Consider the following 19,908-nt stretch of genomic DNA (forward strand, 5'->3'; position numbering starts at 1 on the left):
TGACAGGTGTCCCGGGACAGTCCGTGTAGATGGTAGTGACAAGTGTCCTGGGACAGTCGTGTAGGTATGTGGTGACAGGTGTCCTGGGGATAAAGTCCCATCTGTGAGTCCTCTGCTAGCCATCTCGCTGGACGCCAACGTAGGTCTCCGGTTTGCAGGGGCCTGGCAGGGGCTGGCCTACTCAGACTTTTGAGCCCGTCCCCTGAGCCTGGGGACCCTCTACACGCAGCTCCCAGGGGCTGTAGTGCAGATGGCCTGGGAAGGCGAGCTGGGGGCCCGATGCTGCTGGGCCCTGCTGTGGCAGTCCCTCCTCCTCGACACACAGGCCAGCCCGGGGGCTCCCCCAAGTGCCCGAGGGCAGCCACCCTCTGGACAGCCAGGTCAGAGGTCACTCCTCCTTCTGGTCTGGTTTTCACACCTGTACACACCCATTATGCACTCTCATTCACACACTCACACACACGAGGACTTCATAGGCAGGAGGACAGCTCAGTCACGGTCCCTGGAGTGTGGTACTCCGCCTCTGGCCGGACACTCCCCCACGTGTACAGGGCCCTCCCCGCCTTCCTCACAAGGCAAAGAGGGAAATAAAGGTGGCTGAGAAGTACCCCTTTTTAGGAAAGAAGCACCCTGGGCCACCATGTTCCCATAGACACGCAGACTGTGGGACAGAAGGAGCCTCTGAGCTGATGGTGGGAGCTCCACGTGGCACATGCAGGGCAAGGGGTAGAAGGTGCAGCTTTCCCTGCACACACGCACTTTCTGGAGACTGACCAGGCACAGGGTCGCCCTGGATGCTTCCCTCAGCTGTCCGGCCCTGACCACCCCTCTCCCAGGGCCCTGTGTCTGGACATGGCCCCCCTTGGTCTCCCCAAGTTCTGCCCTGCTCGGCCTTCTCAAAATGCAAATCCGACCCACCTCCACGCCACCCAGCCAGGCTCGGGGACTCTAGGGACAAAAGCGAGTCCCCTCTGCATCCACTCTGCCCCAGGGTCCTGCCATCGGGCTTACCACCCAGCCTCTCCCTGCCTGGAGCCCCTCCCTCCCACGTCTGCTGCCCGCCACTTCCATAGGGCTGTCCCCAACATCATGCTGCACAGTGCCACCCCAGTCGTCCCCAGCTGCGGGTCCTCTGGGAATTCCCTGTGCCCTCTGCCCTGTTCCGTGGGACCGTGCGGCCGTGAGCCAGCCGGCGTGGCTGCCCAGAACTGAAATGCCAGGCATGTCGAATGCATATGGAACTTCAAAGTCTCTTAGGAAAAAAAAGGTCTCAATTATTTAAAAAATCAAGAGCAGAGTGAGAAGACATTTTGGGTACACTGGGTTCAATAAGACGTATGGCTAAACTTGCGCTGGTTTCCCTTTCCTTTTTTTAACGTGGCCACGATCTGAATTGTCACGTGTGGCCACTTGGTCACAGCCACAGCTGCTTTGCGCATGGTGCTGGGCACAGCCCCGGGCCCCTGAGGCTGGTGGGAGCCGGCGCTTCCAGAAGGGAGCTGCCCTCGAGAGCACGTGCTGCGGGTGTGGCCTCCGGGCCCGGGGCGCACGGGGAGTCGACCCTCTAACACACGTCCCACGGGAGGAGCCGGTGAAACTCCACGCTTGCGAGAGGCACCTAGAGGGGCCACATTTTGGTGACAGGGACTCTTGGCACCCAATCAGACCACGGCTGGGTGGGGAGGGTCGCAGCCCAGACCCCCACCTCACCCCACCCCGTGCCACCACAAGAGGGCGCGCTTCCCGTATAAGAGCCGGAGCCGCAGCCTCCACAGGACACCCCACCAGCCGAGGTGGGGGACAGACAGGACCGGGAAGCTCAGAGGGGCGCGACCGGCGGGGGCCACAGCGGATGGACACCCCACAGCTGGGCGGTGTCCATCCTGCTTCCTGCCTGCAGACCAGAGCCCGGCAGTGGGCCAGGCCCTGGAGGCCCTGGGAGGAGTGGGTGGCCAGATGCTCAGAAGGATGCGGTCTCCGAGACGGAGAAGGGCCACCCCGCGGCACCCGTGGCCACACCTGCTGCAGACACCCACTCTATCAGCAGTGCACAAGCCTCCTCTTCCTTGTGCCCTGGACACAGCCAAACAGACGCGGAGCGGTACCCTCTGCCCAGGACTGGCAGGCCCTGTTCCGACACCTCGGCGCAGGGGAGGACGGCAGGAAGGGGTACAGGCTGGGCTATTGAGGCTGTGCAGGGTTGCCCAAGGGAAGAAGCGGGAGCCACGGGACCCCAAGGCCCCCCGCTCTTTGGGGACCCTGGAGCAGCAGAGACAGAGAGTTAGGTGACCGGGGTTCCTGGGTTGGAATCCCACCTCTGTCACCAAGTAGCCGCGGAACATGATGACCTCAGCTTCAGTGTCCCCTCCATGAAGTGGAAGGGGAAGAGGACTGGTGTCCTTGTACGCAGGGCAGAGGGTCAGCAGTGGGCGCCTGGGCTGCACTGTGGGACACAGGTGCAGGGAGAGTTAGTGTTTGCACAGGGCTGTCTGGGAGGGGCAGAAAGAAGGGTTCACCCTCCGCAGAGCCACCCGGTCCTTACACTCACCAGCAAACCCCAGGATGGCCACGGGGACACCCCAGAGTGGGAATGTGACCGCCATGTCCACAGGCCAGAGATGAGCAAGGAGAGACTGCAGGCCAGCTATGCCTCAGCGCCGTCTGAAGAGGAACAAGGTCGTGGGACTGTGTTTTGCATTTGAGACTGGAGACACAGAGGGGTGAGCGACCTGCTGATGTCACACAGCCACTGGGAGGGGAGCTGGGGTTCTAGTCCAAGCAATGGAACTCAGAGAAGCTCGTGTGCTGCCTACCCCTCCCCACCAGCCCGTCTCCTCCCGCCCTGCCCCTGCCAAAGACTTTTCTCTGCCCCAGTACAGAGATGAACGAGCCTGTGCATGGAATCCTCCCCAAATCTCCCCCACCACGTCCACCAGGCTCCCAGCCTCAGAGGCACCCCAGGCCCCCAGTGGTGCCCAGCTGTGCAGTGCACACACTGCGAACAGGACCAGGGCAGCCACTGAGCATGTAGGTGAACAGCAGAGCAGGAAGAGACCTCTTCCTTATTACCGCCAAACGCAACTCTGCTTTCCTTCCCAGGGACGTCTGGCTCACCGTGAGGTCCCAGGAATTATGAAAAGCAGAAGTTTTCACTTCTGTTTTCGTGCTGCAAACAGCATGGGTGGGAAGCATCTCCTCGCACGTCTGAGGCTGCAGCTCAGCTGTGTGCCCTGTGCCCCAGGTCGAGCTGTGAGCCCAGAAGCAGGAACCAGGAACTGAATATTTATCACTGCTACGTCCTGAGTTTCCATCCCGCACGCCAGGCCTCGGCCTGGGTCTTTCCACTGACGCTCTAAGGGCGGTTTCTGCTCTAAGAATGTGTTTCCAGACACCAAAGCCCACACCTGCATTTGTGTTCTGGGGTAAAGGCAGCCCACCAAAGCACCGGGGGCCAGGCCACCCCCTGCAGCCCCCACCTTCCGCACGGCCTCATCTAAGCCCCACATGAAGGGGGTCCCAGCTTTGGGGGAACCTTGGACATAGAACCAGACCTGCTTGTTTGCCCAGAAGTCTGGGGTCACGACCCCAGGAAAGGGCTTGGAGGTGTGGCTCGTCACCTCCAACAGTCCTCTTGGGAAGACGGAGAGCTGCAGGGTTAAGATAGTCCAGAGGGTGACTGGCCCCTTGAAGCCCCCAGCGTGCTGCCCGCCCAGTCTGGCTGGGACTCCAGACACCCGGTCTCCCCAAACTGTGACGGGTCCAGAGCAGGAGCCTTGGTTAAACCCTCTGAGCGCCCCCCACTGAGCCCGGGCCCCAAAGGCTGCACCCCAGACGGACATCCACCAACCCAAGTTTCCAGGCCCCTCCTGCCCCTCCGGACTCAGTGGCCCCACTCTGTCCCTCTGGACAGCCACACTGTGTGCAGACAATGAAGGGACGGACACCACGCACGGGGGCCTGTCCGCCCTCGGTCCCTGGAGCAGTGTGGCACCTGCCTGTCTGCTTCTGGTGAACCTCTCTGGGCCTCTGGGTCCCCGCCTGGAAGATGGGACAGTGAGGGTGCCCCCTTGCAGGTCTGTTGCGAGGTCACACACAAGGAAGCCCAGCCCTGCCCAGCCTGCGGGCCCTGATGTGAGCTTAGGTCACTCCTGCTTCAGGACCGCTCTGCGCCCGCCCCCCACGACGCAAGGGCTCCCTGCGACCTGCCCGCAGGGGCTGAGCCGTGGATGACGAACTCCTTCCGGGGCGGGTCCTCTGCAGTTAAGACCAGTCATGGCAAGACCACAGTCTCACGTGCCCGAGTCACGGGGCGCAGGACGCCCCGCCCCTCCACCACCCCAGGCCTGGGAGGGGACACTAGCTCCATGGCAGGCGCTGAGTTTGTGTCCCCTCCTCTACTAGCAGACACACAATGTCCATGGGGTTTTCAAGGGTGTCCGATGACAATGTCCCCTCCCAGCTCCTGTCCTCCCCCAGGGCCCCAGGGTGGGGGAGGGGCTGCCCCTGGGCTTCTATCACCCAGACAGGATAAAGGTGTTCCTCCTCCCCATCCCAGAACCGGGGGGAACTCTGACTCTTGGCAGTGCCACGCTGATGGCCGTCACTGCTGCGCCCCATGGGCCTGTCCAGGGGCGGGACTCGCATCGGGACATTAACCACTGGTCAGCACCCAGTAGTCAGTACGGGAGGAATGTCAGTAGTCAGGCCGGGGCCGGGGGCCGGGGCACAGGTGGCCCTCGTGGCAGGGGGAGCAGCCATCACCTGCAGTCTCTGGGCCAACAGGCAGGCCTGGGTCCCCTCCCTGACAACCCCACCTCTCTGGGCATCAGGAGATACAGTTCCCACACCCCCACCCATTGTCACCCTGCCTCCGGGAGCGGGAGCCGCTCAGCCAGGCCCAGGGACCCTCGAAGGTGGGGGAGGTGCGGGGGCAGGACAGGGCTGCCCCAGGGAGTGCCGGTTCCCTCCTCGCAACCTCCTCAGGCACCCACTGGATGCCAGCTCTTCGCCACGGGTTGGGGCCACGGGTCGCAAAGCCTCTTCCGAGTTTGGGATTCCGAACACACGCGTGTGCATGCGCAGTCATACATGACTCAGAAAAGGACCTGGGATCCACGGGAGCCAACAGCCATCCTGCAGACCCGGGTGCCGTGGGAGGCTGGGGATGAATCAGACAGCGCCGAGCTCAACCCACTGGTGGGGCAGCCTGGCGGGGAAACCCAGCCAACGGCCGCGACAGTTCCAGAAGGTGGCAGGGAAAGGCGTCGCCGGGACCCCACCCAGGGCTGGAGCAGCCATCCGCCCCCCACCCCGACCTTGCAGCCCCGCTGGCTTGGATCTTGAGGATTAGTGGCTCAGCCTGCCGGCGTCTCCAGACCCTTGCGTAGGAAGGGAAATTAATTTCTTCCAGTCATGCAGAAATGAAAATATGTGGGGCCGAATCAGAGAGATTTCCTGGAGGTGGGAACTCAATTACGCAGATAACCTGGTGACCGAGGAGGAGCTCTAGGCCTGAAGGGAGTACGGCGGGGGGGGGGGGGGGGCGCAACCCCGGAGTGTCCCGCAGGGAGAGGTGCAGCCGAAATGCCCTGGCTCACCAGCCCCAGCTGGCCTTGTGGACAGCCAGGAGCACCACAGGCCTGTCCCTTCTCCCTGGGCCCCCGGAGACCAAGGCACCTCCAGAGAAAGCCGGATTCCACCAGATAATTGGTCCTAACCTGACCTCCTCCTCCTCCGGCCCTGTGCCTGTCTAGCTCTCGGGCGTGGGGCCGCACATCCGCTCCTACTGCTCTGGCCTTTCTGCTCCCCTGTCAGTGTCGGAGCGGTGGGGCAGCACAGCCGGGCCAGCTCCGGGCGAGCGCTTGCTGGCTGCGCGGAGCAGAGCCCTCTGCCTGCCCAGCAGCGGGCTGAGTCTCCGACTTCCCCTATCTCCTACCCGAGGACAGAAGGGGGGTGGGGCAAATGCCTGTCACAGGGCCAGCTGTCTGCAAACGTGCTGGGGAACTGTGTGCCAGGCCCTCCTACCCCGGCCCTTGCTGGGAGCCACTTCTGGGCCTCTCAGCCCTGTGCGCCCCTCCCCCCCAGGTTCCAACCCCAAGAAGTTTCTCAAACCTTGCAGCAACTTGCAGGAGGAAAGTTAGGGTACGGACTAGCCACCCAGCTGTCCCCAGCCAGCCCCAGTGCTCTCGGGGCCATCCCGGGACCCTCCCATGTCTGGGGCCAGGAGAGGGAATGCTAGCCTGTGGGACATGTGGAGGCAGCATCCTGGCCGCTGGGCCAGAGACCCTGACCTGATGCAGGAGCGTAGGGTCTCAGCTACGCTCAAAGGGAATATTCTTCTCCCCCAGTCTGGAGCAGCCTGGAGCCCGCCAGCCAAGGTCCAAGTGTGGGGAATGCAGTTACTTTTCTGGAGGAAGAGTGTGCACACTTGCCGGGGTCTGCCCACTCCTCTGCGGCTGCCAGGCCCAGCACACGCGCACACACGCGCGCGCGCGCACACACACACACACACACACACACACACATGCAGCTCCCAGGGGCGGGAAGGAGGGACAGCCCGAGGCTGTGTTCAGAGCCCAGCAGCTCCGAGTGTGGCTTGCCACCAGCCCCGCTGCCTTCTGCTCTCTGTGAGCCCGTCTAGGGCTGCTTTTCCAGCCATCTGTCCCTCCACGTCGGCTCACACCTCCCTCGGAGCGGAGCCGTTCCCACAGCCTGGCTCCCGGCCTGCCCAACACGCAGATGGATGGTTCCCAACGGCTGTGAGCAGAATCACTGCGTCCCAGGCATGGCTGGCTGCTGGGACACCACAGAGGGCCCGTGAAGCCCCTATCCCCGCACACAGGGTGTGGGGCAGCCCCCTCCCCCAGGCTTTGGGCAGACCTCACCGCGCTTAACCAACAGGCCACCTACCTGGGGGCAGGGCTAGGGACTAAAACAAGACAGGAGACCTACCCCCCATCTCTCCTGCAGCCGCTCTCTGCGCCCCCTCCTCGTCCCCTGTCACCTGGACCAGGGCCTTTTGTCAGGAAGCCCAGGCGTCAGACGGGGGTGCTGCGGAACACCCCACCTTCGGCACGCAGTCCCCGCGTTCGGCTTGACCACACCCCCGGCAGGTCAAGCTCTGCTCCCCGGGTGCGGTGCAGGGACCGAAGTGGGTGGGCACTGACTGGCCTGGCCCCACCCCGCCGTGGGCTCCAACTTTCCGAAGTGGGGAGGGGGCGCCCCGGGACGGCCCACACGCTCCGCTCGGCGGCGAGGAACCCCCCCCCCCCAGATGGCAGCGGCGGGCTGAGTCCGGGTGACAGCGGCGGCGGCGCGCGGGACGCACGGGGCACTTACGGTCTGGAGGTCCGGCGGAGGCGGCCCGGCTCCTCGAGTGGCTCCTCCTCGAACTGAGTCCCCGCCCGCGTAACTTGGGGGCGAAGGCGCGGCGGTGCGAGCGGCGGGGCTGGGGCTCAGGCGCGCCGCGGGGCCAGGGCGTGCGGGGCGGCCGCCTGGGCCATGCCCGGCCTCGGCTCCCGCCGCTCGCTCCGCCCGCCCAGCCGCCCGCGAGGGAACAAAGCGCGCACGCCGCCCCGGGCGGTCTCCGGCCTCCGTGGCCGCCCCTCCAGCCGCCGCGCCTTTGACTCGCGGGCGCCGGGCTTCGGCTGCCGCGCGCTCGCCGGAGCGTCTCACGGGCCCCGCGGCCCCCGCCCCGCGCGCTCCGCCCCCGCCTCCTGCCCCCCGCCGCCGCCGCCGCCGCCGCTGCGCCACCTGCCTCCCGCCCGGCGCCCGGCGCGCTCGGCTCCGCCCCGGGGCGCGGGCGGCGGGCGGCGGGCGAGGGGGCCCGGGTTCGGTGCGGGGCCGGCGCGGGCGAGGGCCTCCGCCCGCCGCCGCTCGAGGCCGAACGCCGACCCCACCGGTGGGGCGGCCGCGGAGCCCCGGGCGCGCCCTGCGACCTCGGCCGGCGGCTCGGGTGCGAGTGCGAGCGGGGCGTGTACGCGGGGCGCGGGGCCGTGGCGGGGGACGAAACGAGGGGTGCCGTTGGGGGCAACGCGCGCTTCTCTGGAGGGGAGGGGTAGTGCCCGCTGGGCGTGCGGGGGCCGGGGTGCCCCAGGGGAGCGGTGTGGGCGTCGCGAGGGGAGCGCGGGTGCGGTGCGTGGCGCGCCCGTAGCCTGCGCCGGCACCCGCCCCCGCGGGCTCCGCAGTCCGCGCCCCGGGTGGGCGGGTGGGCCTGGAGCCGAGCGCGCCGCCGTGCACCCCCTCGCAGCAGTCGGCGGCCGCCGGCCTAGCGGTGTCGGGAGACGCGCGTCTGGCGTCCGGGCGGGAGGCGAGCAGCGGGCGCCCCTCCTCCGGGCGCCGCGCCCTCCTCCCCCCGCCTGCCCGCCGCGCGGGGCGGGAAGGGGTCCGGGTCGGCCCCGCGCTCGGCCGGCAGGGGGCGCCCTCCCCCCCGCCGCGCGCCCGGGGCCCCGCGCCCCCCCCGGGAGGGGGGCGGGGGGGGGGGGGGGGGGCGGGCGCAGGGTCTCCAGCCCCCCGGGCCGCTCGGCCTGGGGACATTTGCATGTACTTTGCATGTATTTGCATATCATTCTTTGAAAGTCTGCAGAAATGCCCCGAGCCGCGGGCAGCTCTTGCCCTAGCTCCCCACCCCCCACCCATTTTGCCTCTTTCCTTACAGCGCTTTGTGGAGAAACTGATGCGTTTGCCTGGTGCGTACGTTGTAGTAAATCGGCGCTTTTTTCTTTCCTTCTTTCCTGGAACCACACGCACTTTGTTTCTCAGAGACAAGTCGGGGTCCTAGGGTCAGGGTCTTAGCAGACAGGGACCAGAACTTGGGAGGGGCAGTGCCCTGATTTGCATCTTGTTTGGCATAAATCTGCATGTGAAGGTCCAAGGTCCCTAATTCCCAAGTATAAAAATGCAGCGAGGTGCCAAAAAGTGCCCCGTCCTCCCCGGCTTGCTTCCCAGGCCCATTTCTCCCCAGCCCCGGACCGACCTCTCCAGACTGAGCACGGCCCACCAGAGCTGAGCCAGGCAGAGGAGGCCTGCGCAGGCTCGGAATGAGGCCTGAGGAGAAGGGGACCTATCCCTGCCCATCCTCCCGTGGCCGCCCTCTGGGGCGCTGGGTCACCCTTGACCTCCTGGGCCTCTGTCCCTGGAGCGGTAAGAGGGGAGCGTGGTGACTGATTTAAGGATAATGTCTGGCGTCTCTTTCCCGTTGCTTTCCGCATGTGCTTCAATGTGGACTCCGTCCGGTCCTGCGGGAAAGCAGGGGGTCCTGAGCCCATTTCACAGAACAGTGTGGATCAGTAGGCAGCAGGCGTGCTGCGGAACGTCCCAGAGTTCACGCACCGGTACTGACCGACAATGGCTCCTTTATGTCACCGGTTCTGAGACAGCATTGATCTTAAATGCGCCATGCCCTTATGTGTCCCTAAGAAAGCAGAGCAGCTCCCCATCGTCACCCCCAGATGCCTCTAGATTTCAGAGATGCCAATGTGCAGGGAAGAGGCCGGGCGGGCAGTCAGCCGACGCCCAGAAGCTGGCCTTGGGAGTTGTCCCCCAGGCACAGCACTGTGCTCAGAACCTAGGCCCAGCGTGGGCCCGGGGTGCGCTGAACCGGACCCCCATAGACAAGTGTTAAATTACCAATCACAGTGTCTTCGGGTGAAGCGGGAGACTGGAAGCCACTGGAGACGCGAGAGGTCCCCAACCTGGAGAATGAAGCTGTGCTCTTTGGGACAGAGCTCCAGGTCCTGGAGTCCGTCCCAATGTCTCCCTCCTCCTGGCCTGAGGGAACTGTGGCTGGAGGGAGCGAAGGGGCCACGGAGGGAGGGCTGCTGCTTGGGGTGCAACAGGACAGACAAGGGCCACATCAGGGCCATGGTGAGTGTGGACGCTGTGGGGGTTCGCCAAGGGCAGCCCTAGGCTGGGCTCCGTCTCAGCATTTTCCCAGTTAATTCCCACCCATCTGCCAGGGAGGTGCTCCCGGAGCCCCATTTCATAGGTGGAGGGATGAGGCTCTGACAGGTTGTCTGGCTTGTCTATGATCACAAGGGCCCACCCGGGTGGAGGCTGGATGCCCACACTGCCTCTCGCCCACCTGGTCTCCCGCAGACAGTTTCTGACATTGGAAGTGGCTCAGGCACTACTGCTGGGTACGGCAAGGTGACACTGAAGGAAAAGCATCCCACCCCTTCTCAAGAGACCTATGCAGTCCGACCAGCAAGGCCAGACGCCCCTCCCAGGAGACCAGACTACAGGCAAGTCAGTGCCAAGGCCAGTGCCCCGCACTGAAGTGCCGGGCAGAGGGACGCAGAGCAGGAGGGACGGCGGTGGGGAGGGTGGGGTGGGGATTGGGTGCCCCTGAGCAGCCTCCAACGTGCCAGCGTCTGCAGAGACAGGAGACCAGCTCGTGGAAGAGGAACCACCTCCCCTTCCTTGTGGCAGCTCGCCACGCCCCTCTCCCCCGCGGAGTGAAGAGAGCCCTCCACCAGCATCTCGTTTCCGGCGCACACACACAGAGGGACTGTGCTCTGCCCAGGGGCTCCCAGCGGCAAAGCTGGGGACAACACCCAGATTCTCTGACCTACCCATTGGGGCTCGCTGTGGGGCCCTGTGTCCACTGCCTCTTAGGAAAATAACCTCTCACACCCAGTCCTCTCCAACCGCCATCTCCAGCGCCTCTGCACCGGCTTCCCCTACCGAGTCCCGCCTTAACCTGACAGCTTCAGGCTCGGGGCTCTGACAAAGACGCACATGGTTTGTACACTTGAGCCTTGAACAACGTGAGGGCAGACAACATGAGGGTCTGGGTCACCCCCACCTGTGCAGTTGAGAATCCACACATGATTTGACTTTCCAAAACCTTTTAAGGGGCACCTGGGTGGCTCAGTGGGTTAAGCCTCTGCCTTCGGCTCGGGTCATGATCTCAGGGTCCTGGGATCAAGCCCCACATCAGGCTCTCTGCTCAGCGGGGAGCCTGCTTCCCCCTATCTTTCTGCCTGCCTCTCTGCCTGCTTGTGATCTCTGTCTGTCAAATAAATAGATAAAATCTTAAAAAAAAACCCAAAAAACCACCTTTGCTAATAGCTGCTGCTGACCAGTGCCTTACTGATGGCATGAGCAGTCGGTGAACACACACCCCATGTGTTACGTGCATTGTCTGCCACGCTCTTACAGCAGGTCACTGGGGGAAAGGAAATCTCATTCAGAAACTCAAAAGGAGGACAAAACACACTTATAAAACTCAACTGTGTTGATGGAAAAGAAATCCGTGTGTAAGTGGACCCGAGCATTTCAAACCCGTGTGGTTCGGGGGTCACCTGCCAAAGACCCCCGAGCCGCGAGAGCCCCTTCAACCTCACACCCAGTCGCTGTACAGGGCCCTGGCCATGGGCCCCAAGCATCACCTGCCAGGTCCTCATGGCCCTCACCAGCTGCCTGGGAGGTGGGTCTTGCCACCAGCCTCGCTGGCCTGAAGGGGACACCCAGGGCCCAGAGAGCTCGGGTTCTTGAATGGCTTTGGCAGAGCTGGGGTCCCACCAGGTCAGCCTGGCCTGGGGGTCCAGGTCGTCAGCTGCTGCAGACTCACTGGTCTTTATAAAGAATTCTGCACAACTCAGGACCACTTTGAACATGCTTGTGTTTCATCAAAAGATGGAACAGAAGTTTAGAGGGTTTCCAAGAGTATAAAATCTGATGTACCATAAACACGGACTTTTTTAAGATAAAAGGGTGGGGGAAATAGATATCATAGCAATTTGATAGCTACCCTTACCCATTTTTAAAAAAAATTTTAAAAAGATTTTATTTATTTGAGAGAGAGAGAGAAAAAAACACAAGAGGGGGGAGGGGCCAAGGGAGAAGCAGACCCCCTGCTGAGCAGGGCGCCCGGCCTGGGGCTCCATCCTGGACTGTGCCCCCAGGTGTCCCCAGCACCAGCCATTAAAAATACGCAAACTCTTCTTCAGCACCCGAGTCCTCACGCAGGTCCCCGGCTGTCACAAAGACCTTTTAAACACAACGCCAAAGACACAGTGAGAAAGAGATCTGGTCAGCGGAGCCTCCCCGCGACGAGAAGCGCCAGCTCCGCGACAGACGTCGGCGCGAGGGTAAGACCGGCCACGGACCGGGAGAGACCGGCAAGAACGCGTCTCACAAAGGGCTGTTGCCCAACGCGGAGAACGAGCTTGAATGTCAACAAGAGGAGAAAAACAATCCAGGGAAAACCCGGACAGACCTCACGGAGGAGGACACACGGATGGCGCATCCGGTGTGAATAGATGGTCCGCGTCACGCGGCACCGGGGAGACACACACGGGAACAGCCGGGAGACACCCCGAGCCCGCTCTTCGAGTGGCCGAAGCCCAGGGCGCCGACCGCCACGGGCGCAGACCGGGACGGGGCCGGGACCAGAACCTGGGGCCACAGGAGCACTCGCTCGAGGCCTCAGGGAAGGAGCTCGGCACGGACACCGGGGAAGGCAAGTCGCCGTTTACCGAAGCATCGTAGAGACGGATGTTCACACAGAAACCCGCACGCGGGTGTTTGTGGCAGCTCTGCTCAAAACTGTCAAAACTTGGGAGAAATGAAATCATCCTTCAGCGACACCCAGACACGCTGCGGTCCGTCCAGACCATGGGGGACATTACTCGGCACTGAACAGAAGGGAGCTGTCATGCCGTGGAAAGATCTGGAAGAACCTTTCATGCACATCTCGGAGTGAAAGAAACCATCGGAAAAGGCCGCCTGCCGTGCGGTCCCAGCCCTGTGACAGCCGGAAAACCAAGACTACGGAGCTGGTCAAACCATCCGTGGTTGCCAAGGTTGGGGGAGGGAGGCGTGGGCAGAGCACCGCGGGGTTTAGGGCAGAGGAGCTGGTCCGTTTGATGCTGTGACGGTGGTACACTTGTCCCAACCCACAGAACGTCCACCACCAACAGGGGAGCTGAAGGTCACTGTGGCCGTTAGTCGCTAAAATGTTCTCGTGTGAGAGCCGGGGAAACCCGGTCACATCAACCAATAGACCCGGAAGGGAGGCCTCTGCGCCCCCGAGACACACTGTGGCCTCCTCCGGACGGCGCGGTGCCCGAGCCTCATGGTGACCGTCATAAAATGACTCAGTCAGCGGACCAGTCCGCAGTCCTTCCCAATCCTGTTACAAGCTAGCCCTGAAAACTGCAGGAATTGCAAAAAGATGTGTTTCCGGAAGGCGCAGGTGGGGTGTCAGGACCGGGCCCCAGCGGGACACGTGTGCCTTTTTTGGGAAGTGAGAGGTAGGGGCCCCTCGAGGGGAGCTGGGAAACAGGTCAGTGCCTGGCCACCCGCTGTGGCTGGTATGGAAGCAGATTCTGGGGTTCTATGTTGTCCACGCAGGGAAAGAACCAGAAAGCAGATGAAGCTGGGGCTCCAGCCAGGAAGCCCTCCCCCACCCCCAGAGCATCTCTCGGCTCTCTCCCCCCTCACCCAAGATCGGCTCAGCTCCTATCCAGGAGTGGCCCCTCCTGCCAAGGGAAGCCCTACTCCAAGCCCCAGGCAGAGACACAGCAAAGGCCAAGGTGTGGGCTGGGGGTCATCTGGTCTGCTCGGCATGGGGGCTGCCATGCCAGGCTGGGCAGGGGGCACACTGCACCAGTGAGCAGGGACGTGGGCGGTGCTGGGGGCTTGGGGAAGGAAGGTGCGCCCCTGTGTGCAGCTCTTCTGTCTCCCACGGCCCACCTCTGAAAAGAATTCTTGAGTTCTCCGTAGGGACACCTGCCTGCCTGGGGCTTGGGCCCACTGCCTCGCCCCCCCCCCCTTTTCCCCCCTCTTTCCTCAGAAGCACACCCCCCAAGGAGGTCAGGGATAAATTCCTCCCCGCTGCAGACCCTCCCAGCCCCTGCCCAGCCCTGGACACTGCCTGGCCCGCCACCCCCCACCCACCCCGTACCCTGGTTCACAAGGAGGCTAGTTCCCTTGCCGGTGATTGGTTCTGCCGTGAACATGGGATCCAAAAGTTGGCCTGCTTCCTGCGGGAGAAACTGCCCCGTCCTCTCCCAGCCCGGGGGCTCTCCAGGTATCCTGGGCCTACCACTGCCCAGAGCTACCAGCTTGAGAGGTGATGACTTGGGGGCAGATGAACAGAAGGGATGGGGTCCTCGGTGCACGTCTGCTGCTTGGCCAACCCAAAAACCCACGTACTCCATCCGGCACTTGCTTGTTCTTTTTTTAGAAAGACTTTATGTATTTATTTGACTTGAGAGATGGTGAGAGAACACAAGCGGGAGTGGGAGAGGGGGAAGCAGGCTCCCCGCTGAGCAGAGAGACCGATGTGGGGCTCGATCCCAGGACCCTGAGATCATGACCTGACCTGAAGGCAGAGGCTTTAACCCACTGAGCTCCCCAGGCGCCCCTTCACTTGCTAGTTCAATAGTTAATTGCCCTAATGTTCAGGCTGATTTTACCCAAAGTTTCTGTTTCTCGCAACCAAGAGCAGTCTAATCATTTGCATTCCTTGCTGGAGGGTCTTTCTTTATCTCAGCTGTCCAAGGGCCACAAAGGCTTACTGGTCACCCCCAACTCGACCACGCACCAGGAGCACATCGAGTCCTTGTGCAAGTGGGATCAGGACTGGTGGCCAACGCTCAGGCCCAAAATTTAAGGCAGCACCAAAAACCTCAGTATTTGAGATAAACCACACTTTAACCCGATATTTAAAAATATTACAATCACCGACAGAAAAGTCCACGGTGAGCAAAATGCCAGAGCTTTAAATAAAGACGGGATTCCCATGGCCAATTCCCCCCTTTGGGGTGCTGCCCTGGCTCCTTCCCCCGAGATGGGGTTAGAAGGGCTGGCCAGCCAGGCATCCTGCATCTGGTAGTCACTGATGTCCTTTCCCCCAGGTGACTCTGGGGGGTTTGAGGCCACAGCTGGAGAAAGAGGGACCCAAGGCACAGCATGAGCCACTCACCGGTCTCTGTGCTCAGACTATCCCTACGGAGGGGACCAGCCACGCAGGTGGGCAGGGGGCAAGCTAACCCCATGGGGCTCTGAGAATGGGGTATAGGCCCTGGTCTGGGGCAGGGCCTGGACGAACGGCTGGCGCAGTCCTCCTTGGCTCCCCCGGAGGAGGACACAGCTGAGGCTGGTGGATGCTGGGACATGCTGCCTGGAGGCCCTGGGCTGCGGATGGAAGGAACGTACGAAAGCTGCCCATTCCTCCAGGGCCGCGGAAGCTCTGTCCTCTGGGCACCCGGAGAGATCTGCAAAGACCTGAGAGGCCAGGGACTGGAGCGTTTGTGTGACACCACTGTCCCGTCGGGTAAGGTCTGCTGCAGGGATGCACCCCCCACCTGGTCCTCCCACACAGTGGCCGAGGGGGGGCCGTATATGGGGGTGGTCGGGGCTGGAGGCCTGGAGCCAGAGGACACGCACAGAAGAGGGACAGGGGATGTGGGCAGGTGAGTGTGGGCACTGGCCATGCCTGGATGGACCCTGCCAGACCTGGCTCTGATCCCCTCAGGGCTCTCCCAGCCCGGCTCAGGGCGCCTCTGAGTCCCAGAGTCCCGGCACATTCCGTGGGCACCTTCCACCATTTTATTCCTGGTCATTTGTGTTTTCAGATCTGTGTTGAAGCTTTGGTTAGGAACACCAAAGACAGACTCGGGACGACAGGGCACCTGGGGGGCTCAGTTGGTTGAGCGGCTGCCTTAGGCTCGGGTCATGATCCTGGAGTCCCGGGATCGAGTCCCGCATCGGGCTCCCTGCTCAGCGGGGCGTCTGCTTCTCCCTCTGCCCCTTCCCCTGCCCATGCTCTCTCTCTCTCATTCTCTCTCTCTCTCAAATAAATAAACAAAATCTAAAAAAAAAAAAAAAAAAAAAAAAGACTCGGGACGACAGCCGAGTTGGGAAATTTGTGAAGACAAGCTCTCCAGTGACATCACCGATGACTGTGCGTGCGGATCCAGGCAGCTAAAACCCCGGTCCCAGGCTGGGCCAGGTACTGGCTCCAGCCCGGCTGGCCTCGGTGGGTGGAGCTCTCTGGCAGAGGACCGTCCCTGCCCTCCTCCCACTGGTTCGGGTGCCGTGATGGGCACTTTTCAAACTCCCTCTCGTTCAAACCTTGAAACAACCCCTGTGGCAAGTGACGCCTCATGTTTCTGCAGCTGAGGAAACTGGGGCCCGGGGAGACCCAGGACTCGTGTGGGGGCGCACAGCGTGGCAGGCAGCTCTGCCCAGGGCCCCCGCCCGTGTCCCTCTGTGCTGTGCTGCCGGCCCTCCCCACTCACTTGTGCCCTGTTATCTGGCCCGTCACACCCTGCCACCCCCAGGCCCACCTGCCTGCCAGCCCGTCCGCACCACGATTGAAGGTCACAAGGAAGGAGGACACAGAAGGGCGGCCCACCTCCCTGCCAGACCGCGGGCGGGAACCAGAGAGAGCCACCCAAGGAGAAGGTCGCCATCAGGGTGTGGGGTTCAGGGGCTGCTGGGGATCTGCTGGAAAGCTGGGGAGGGCCCAGGCACTGGACAATCACTGGGCATAGAGCCCGAGTGCCCCACCGCTGACCCCGAGGCAGCCCTCGTCTGCAGGGACCAGACACTCCGTCTGTGGCCCTCGGTTCTCCGGCATTCCCGTCCCCACTCTCCTGAGACTCCGGATGAAGTCAGGGAAGGACGGCGTCAGGAGACTGGCGCTCACCCACGAGGGCCCCACACCGCGAGGCTGAACCTCACTGGGGATCAAAGGCCCAGGGTAAATCATCAGGCACTGTTTCTCGCCCACAGAAAAGGTCAGATTTTGAGAGGGACACTATTCCTCGGGGGTGGTGCATGGGCGCTGTTTCTCCGCGGGGCACGGTGGCAGCGGCCTTCCAGAGCTGTGAGCAGGTCCAGCAGCTTCTACGGCCAGATTTCTCTATCACAGATGCTCATTACAGAGACAGCGCCGTGTAACCGTGAACGACGGCACGTCCACGGACCGCCGTGGCCACCTACACGCCACGGGGCGCCCTGCCTCCTCAGCAGGGGAGTGGAGTGGAGGGCCCTGGCTCTCCATCGGCAGGTAGACGGTACAGATGCTGTCGGGGAACGGGGTTCCCAGGAAGGAGCCAAAAGGGGCCCAGCAGATGCAGGGCAGCCAGTGGCTGCTGGGACCCCGCTTTCTGCTTCTCTAACTTTCTGACATTCCTGCCCCACGGCAGCCTCATCTCCTTGCCTTTCCCTCCCTGAAACGCAGCCCGGCTGGCCGTGAGCTGGGACAGTAACCACTGAGTGGCTCACGCATCTCGGCCCAAAGATGAGTTCTGAGTTCTCACTTGCCTTTGTTCCCTTTCCGGCGAGAATCGGGCGGGACGTGGACACGTGCCGTGGGAAGCGTGGCCGCTGCGGCCACATCACAAGCAATGTCCACAGGATGAGGGTCGTGTAAATCCCTGGGGAGCTGTGCAGTCCCTGGAGGGAGGTGTCAGGCCAACCGCCGTCCTGGTTTGGGGGAAATTTTTCTATGCGCCTCACTTCACTTTAAAAAGAAATTCCACGTATGAAGGAATAAAATGTGAAAAACAAAATGGGACGGGATCGGAGGAGAATTCCAGGCGTCGGGGGGCACTTGCTTCTGATGAAGGAAACACAGAGGAAAGCAGACGGACACACTTGGCTCTCTGAGTGGTCACAGCTGTGCCCCGAGGGGCTGAGCAGGGGCCTGGAGGGTAAGGGGCATCCAGTAGAGGAGAGAGCGACCCTTGTGACAAACGACTCGCGGGCCTACAGCCACAAGAAAAATGGGCCGAGTGTATGACTAGGTACATCCCACAGGAAGACATAGCAAAGAGACCATAAACTCCTTCACTTTTAGGGTTTTTCTCCAAAACTCCCCTGAAAGCCAGGACCAGCCCTGCCTGTGGGCAGCCACCTGCTGGCGCTCCAGGGCCTCTCTGCTCCCCGCGGCTGCACCTCAGAACCCTGCTCAGAGGCTCGGGGATCCCCGTCTGCCTGGGGCCTCTGTGCCCCACGGCCCCATGTGCAGCATGTCCTTCGCTCCCCGCAGGCTGTTACCCGAGCCTGTTACGCCCCGTCCTGCCTGAGCTCCCCCAGGGCTTCTGTCGCCCCTGGCGTCCTGGCCCCACATGGCCTCACCCCACGGCCCCCGGGAGAGGAGGGGACTGACCAGCCTGCTGTGGTGCCAGGGCACATGGGCCCAGGTGTCAGCCTGAGAGGGGCGCTGTCACGGGACGGACGGTCTCCAAGCCCACACACATCTCCTGCTCTGATAATGGGGTGCGGCCATCACTGAGGCCCAGGCCCCCTCCTGCAGTGCACAGGGACAGCTGAGAGTCTGGTCCTGTCACTCCCGCATCAGATAAGGCGTCTCCCGCCCGTCAGGTGCACACGCGGTTGCCGCCACCTGGAACATTCTGCCAAGCGAGTCCTGCTGGGGCCGGGGGGCGTCCTTCTGTTCCCCACGACAGCCCACCTACCGCACCATGGCTTCTCCCAGGAGCCGGGGGCCCTCGGCGCCACGGCCTCAGCGTCCTGCCACCGTCATGGCCTGGGGTACGGACTGTCCAGAGCCCACACGCACGGCCCTGTCAAGACGGCTTTCCCGTGTCTGCTACTGTGTGAGCCGCTGACGGAATTAACCGTCATCCTGCTCTCCGTTTGTCCATTAACTATCCGCCAGACAGCCCCGTGCCCCCAGGGCGCTGATGGGAGGAGGCACCAGGCCGGGGGTGTGTGCCTGGAGGGAGCAGCCTTCCTCGGGCTCCCTGGATCCCGCTGAGCCCTCCCTTGTCCCTCAGTCTGTCCACAGTTGTCCAGGTCACCCCGCCCTTCCTCGGGCTGCGACTTTCACAGCTGGGTGCAGAGGATAGATGTCACCAGACCAAGCCCCTGATTTCACACATGCGGAGACAGCCTCAGAGAGGGGAGCCACGTCTGGACCTCTCTGCTTATCCCCCAGGTGCAAGGGGACCCTGACCCCCAAGGGGTGTTTTCTGGCTATGAGGCCCCGATCGTTCAGGGGAACGTGGAGCCCATCCAGCCGGAGGTGGGAGCCGGCCTGTCCTCGCCCGCCCGCCCACCTGCCGCACAGGGCTGGTCCAGGGAGTGGCTCTGAGGCCAGACGCAGACGGAGGCTGCTGAGCACCGCTGGGAAAACCGGGCTTTCCTGGTGGGAAGATGGGCTGTGGCTGGTGAGAGCCCCCGACGGCCGCCCTGCCGGGCCTGGCACCGTGAGACAAAAGCTACCACAACGGCCTGGACGCAAGCGCTTGGGTCCCCCAGCAGCCTTACTGGTCCCCTCTCCAGGAGAGGGCGTCGCCCTGGCTTCGTGATCCACTCCCCACCGGTTTGCTCTCCCAGCCCCACCCCCGCCGCGGGTTCCCTGTCTGGCGGAGGACCGAGGGAGGGAACAGGGCCCTGATCCTCAGCCCGCCCCCCCACAACCTCCGCATCCCTCAAAGCCCAGTCCCTGCCCTGGGACGGAATTCCACAGCAGCCCAAGGCCTCGGCCCTCGGCTGCCATGAGGGCTGAGGCCGGTGGAGGGGCGGAGGGGGCGGATGTGAGGCCCGGTGGGCTGGGGGCTCCCTGGGCTCCCTGGGCGCTGGGGCAGAGAAAGGCTCCGATTTCTCTGTTTCTGGCTGTGGGATTGCTGATGGCCATGGCTTTCATGGCTCCTCGGTGCCGGGGTCCCTAATTCCTGCCTGTTGACGTCATAATTTACCACAGGGAAAATAAACACTTGGGATCGTTTGCTGTGACTAAGTCGCATGAATCTTAACAGTGTGAAGTCTCCGGGTTTCCCTCCAGGGGACAGGCTCCTGCCCTGGCACTGGCTTTCCAAGCAGGTGCTGCTCCAGGTCCCAGCCTCAGACCCCGCGTGACGCGCGTGGGGACCTGCTCCAGGTCCCAGCCTCAGACCCCGCGTGACGCGCGTGGGGACCTGCTCC

At 62.9% G+C, this 19,908-nt stretch overlaps 1 protein-coding gene across 3 annotated transcripts in view; it reads right to left on the reverse strand.

The window, feature by feature from the left end:
- LOC111152941 (CBFA2/RUNX1 translocation partner 3) overlaps positions 1–19,908 on the reverse strand; it is a 77,187-nt gene that overhangs the window by 40,689 nt on the left and 16,590 nt on the right. The window contains exon 1 of one of the 3 annotated variants that reach the window (XM_022511689.1): positions 7,339–7,439. The exons of the other annotated variants lie outside the window; for them this stretch is intronic. The gene's annotated coding sequence lies outside the window, so the exon portion shown is untranslated. Of the gene's footprint in view, positions 1–7,338; positions 7,440–19,908 lie in introns of those variants that run through there. 3 annotated transcript variants of the gene reach the window in all.

Source organism: Enhydra lutris, unplaced genomic scaffold (genome assembly GCF_002288905.1).
Source record: "Enhydra lutris kenyoni isolate GAN:26980312 unplaced genomic scaffold, ASM228890v2 scaffoldscaffold30, whole genome shotgun sequence".
Lineage (NCBI taxonomy): Eukaryota > Metazoa > Chordata > Mammalia > Carnivora > Mustelidae > Enhydra > Enhydra lutris.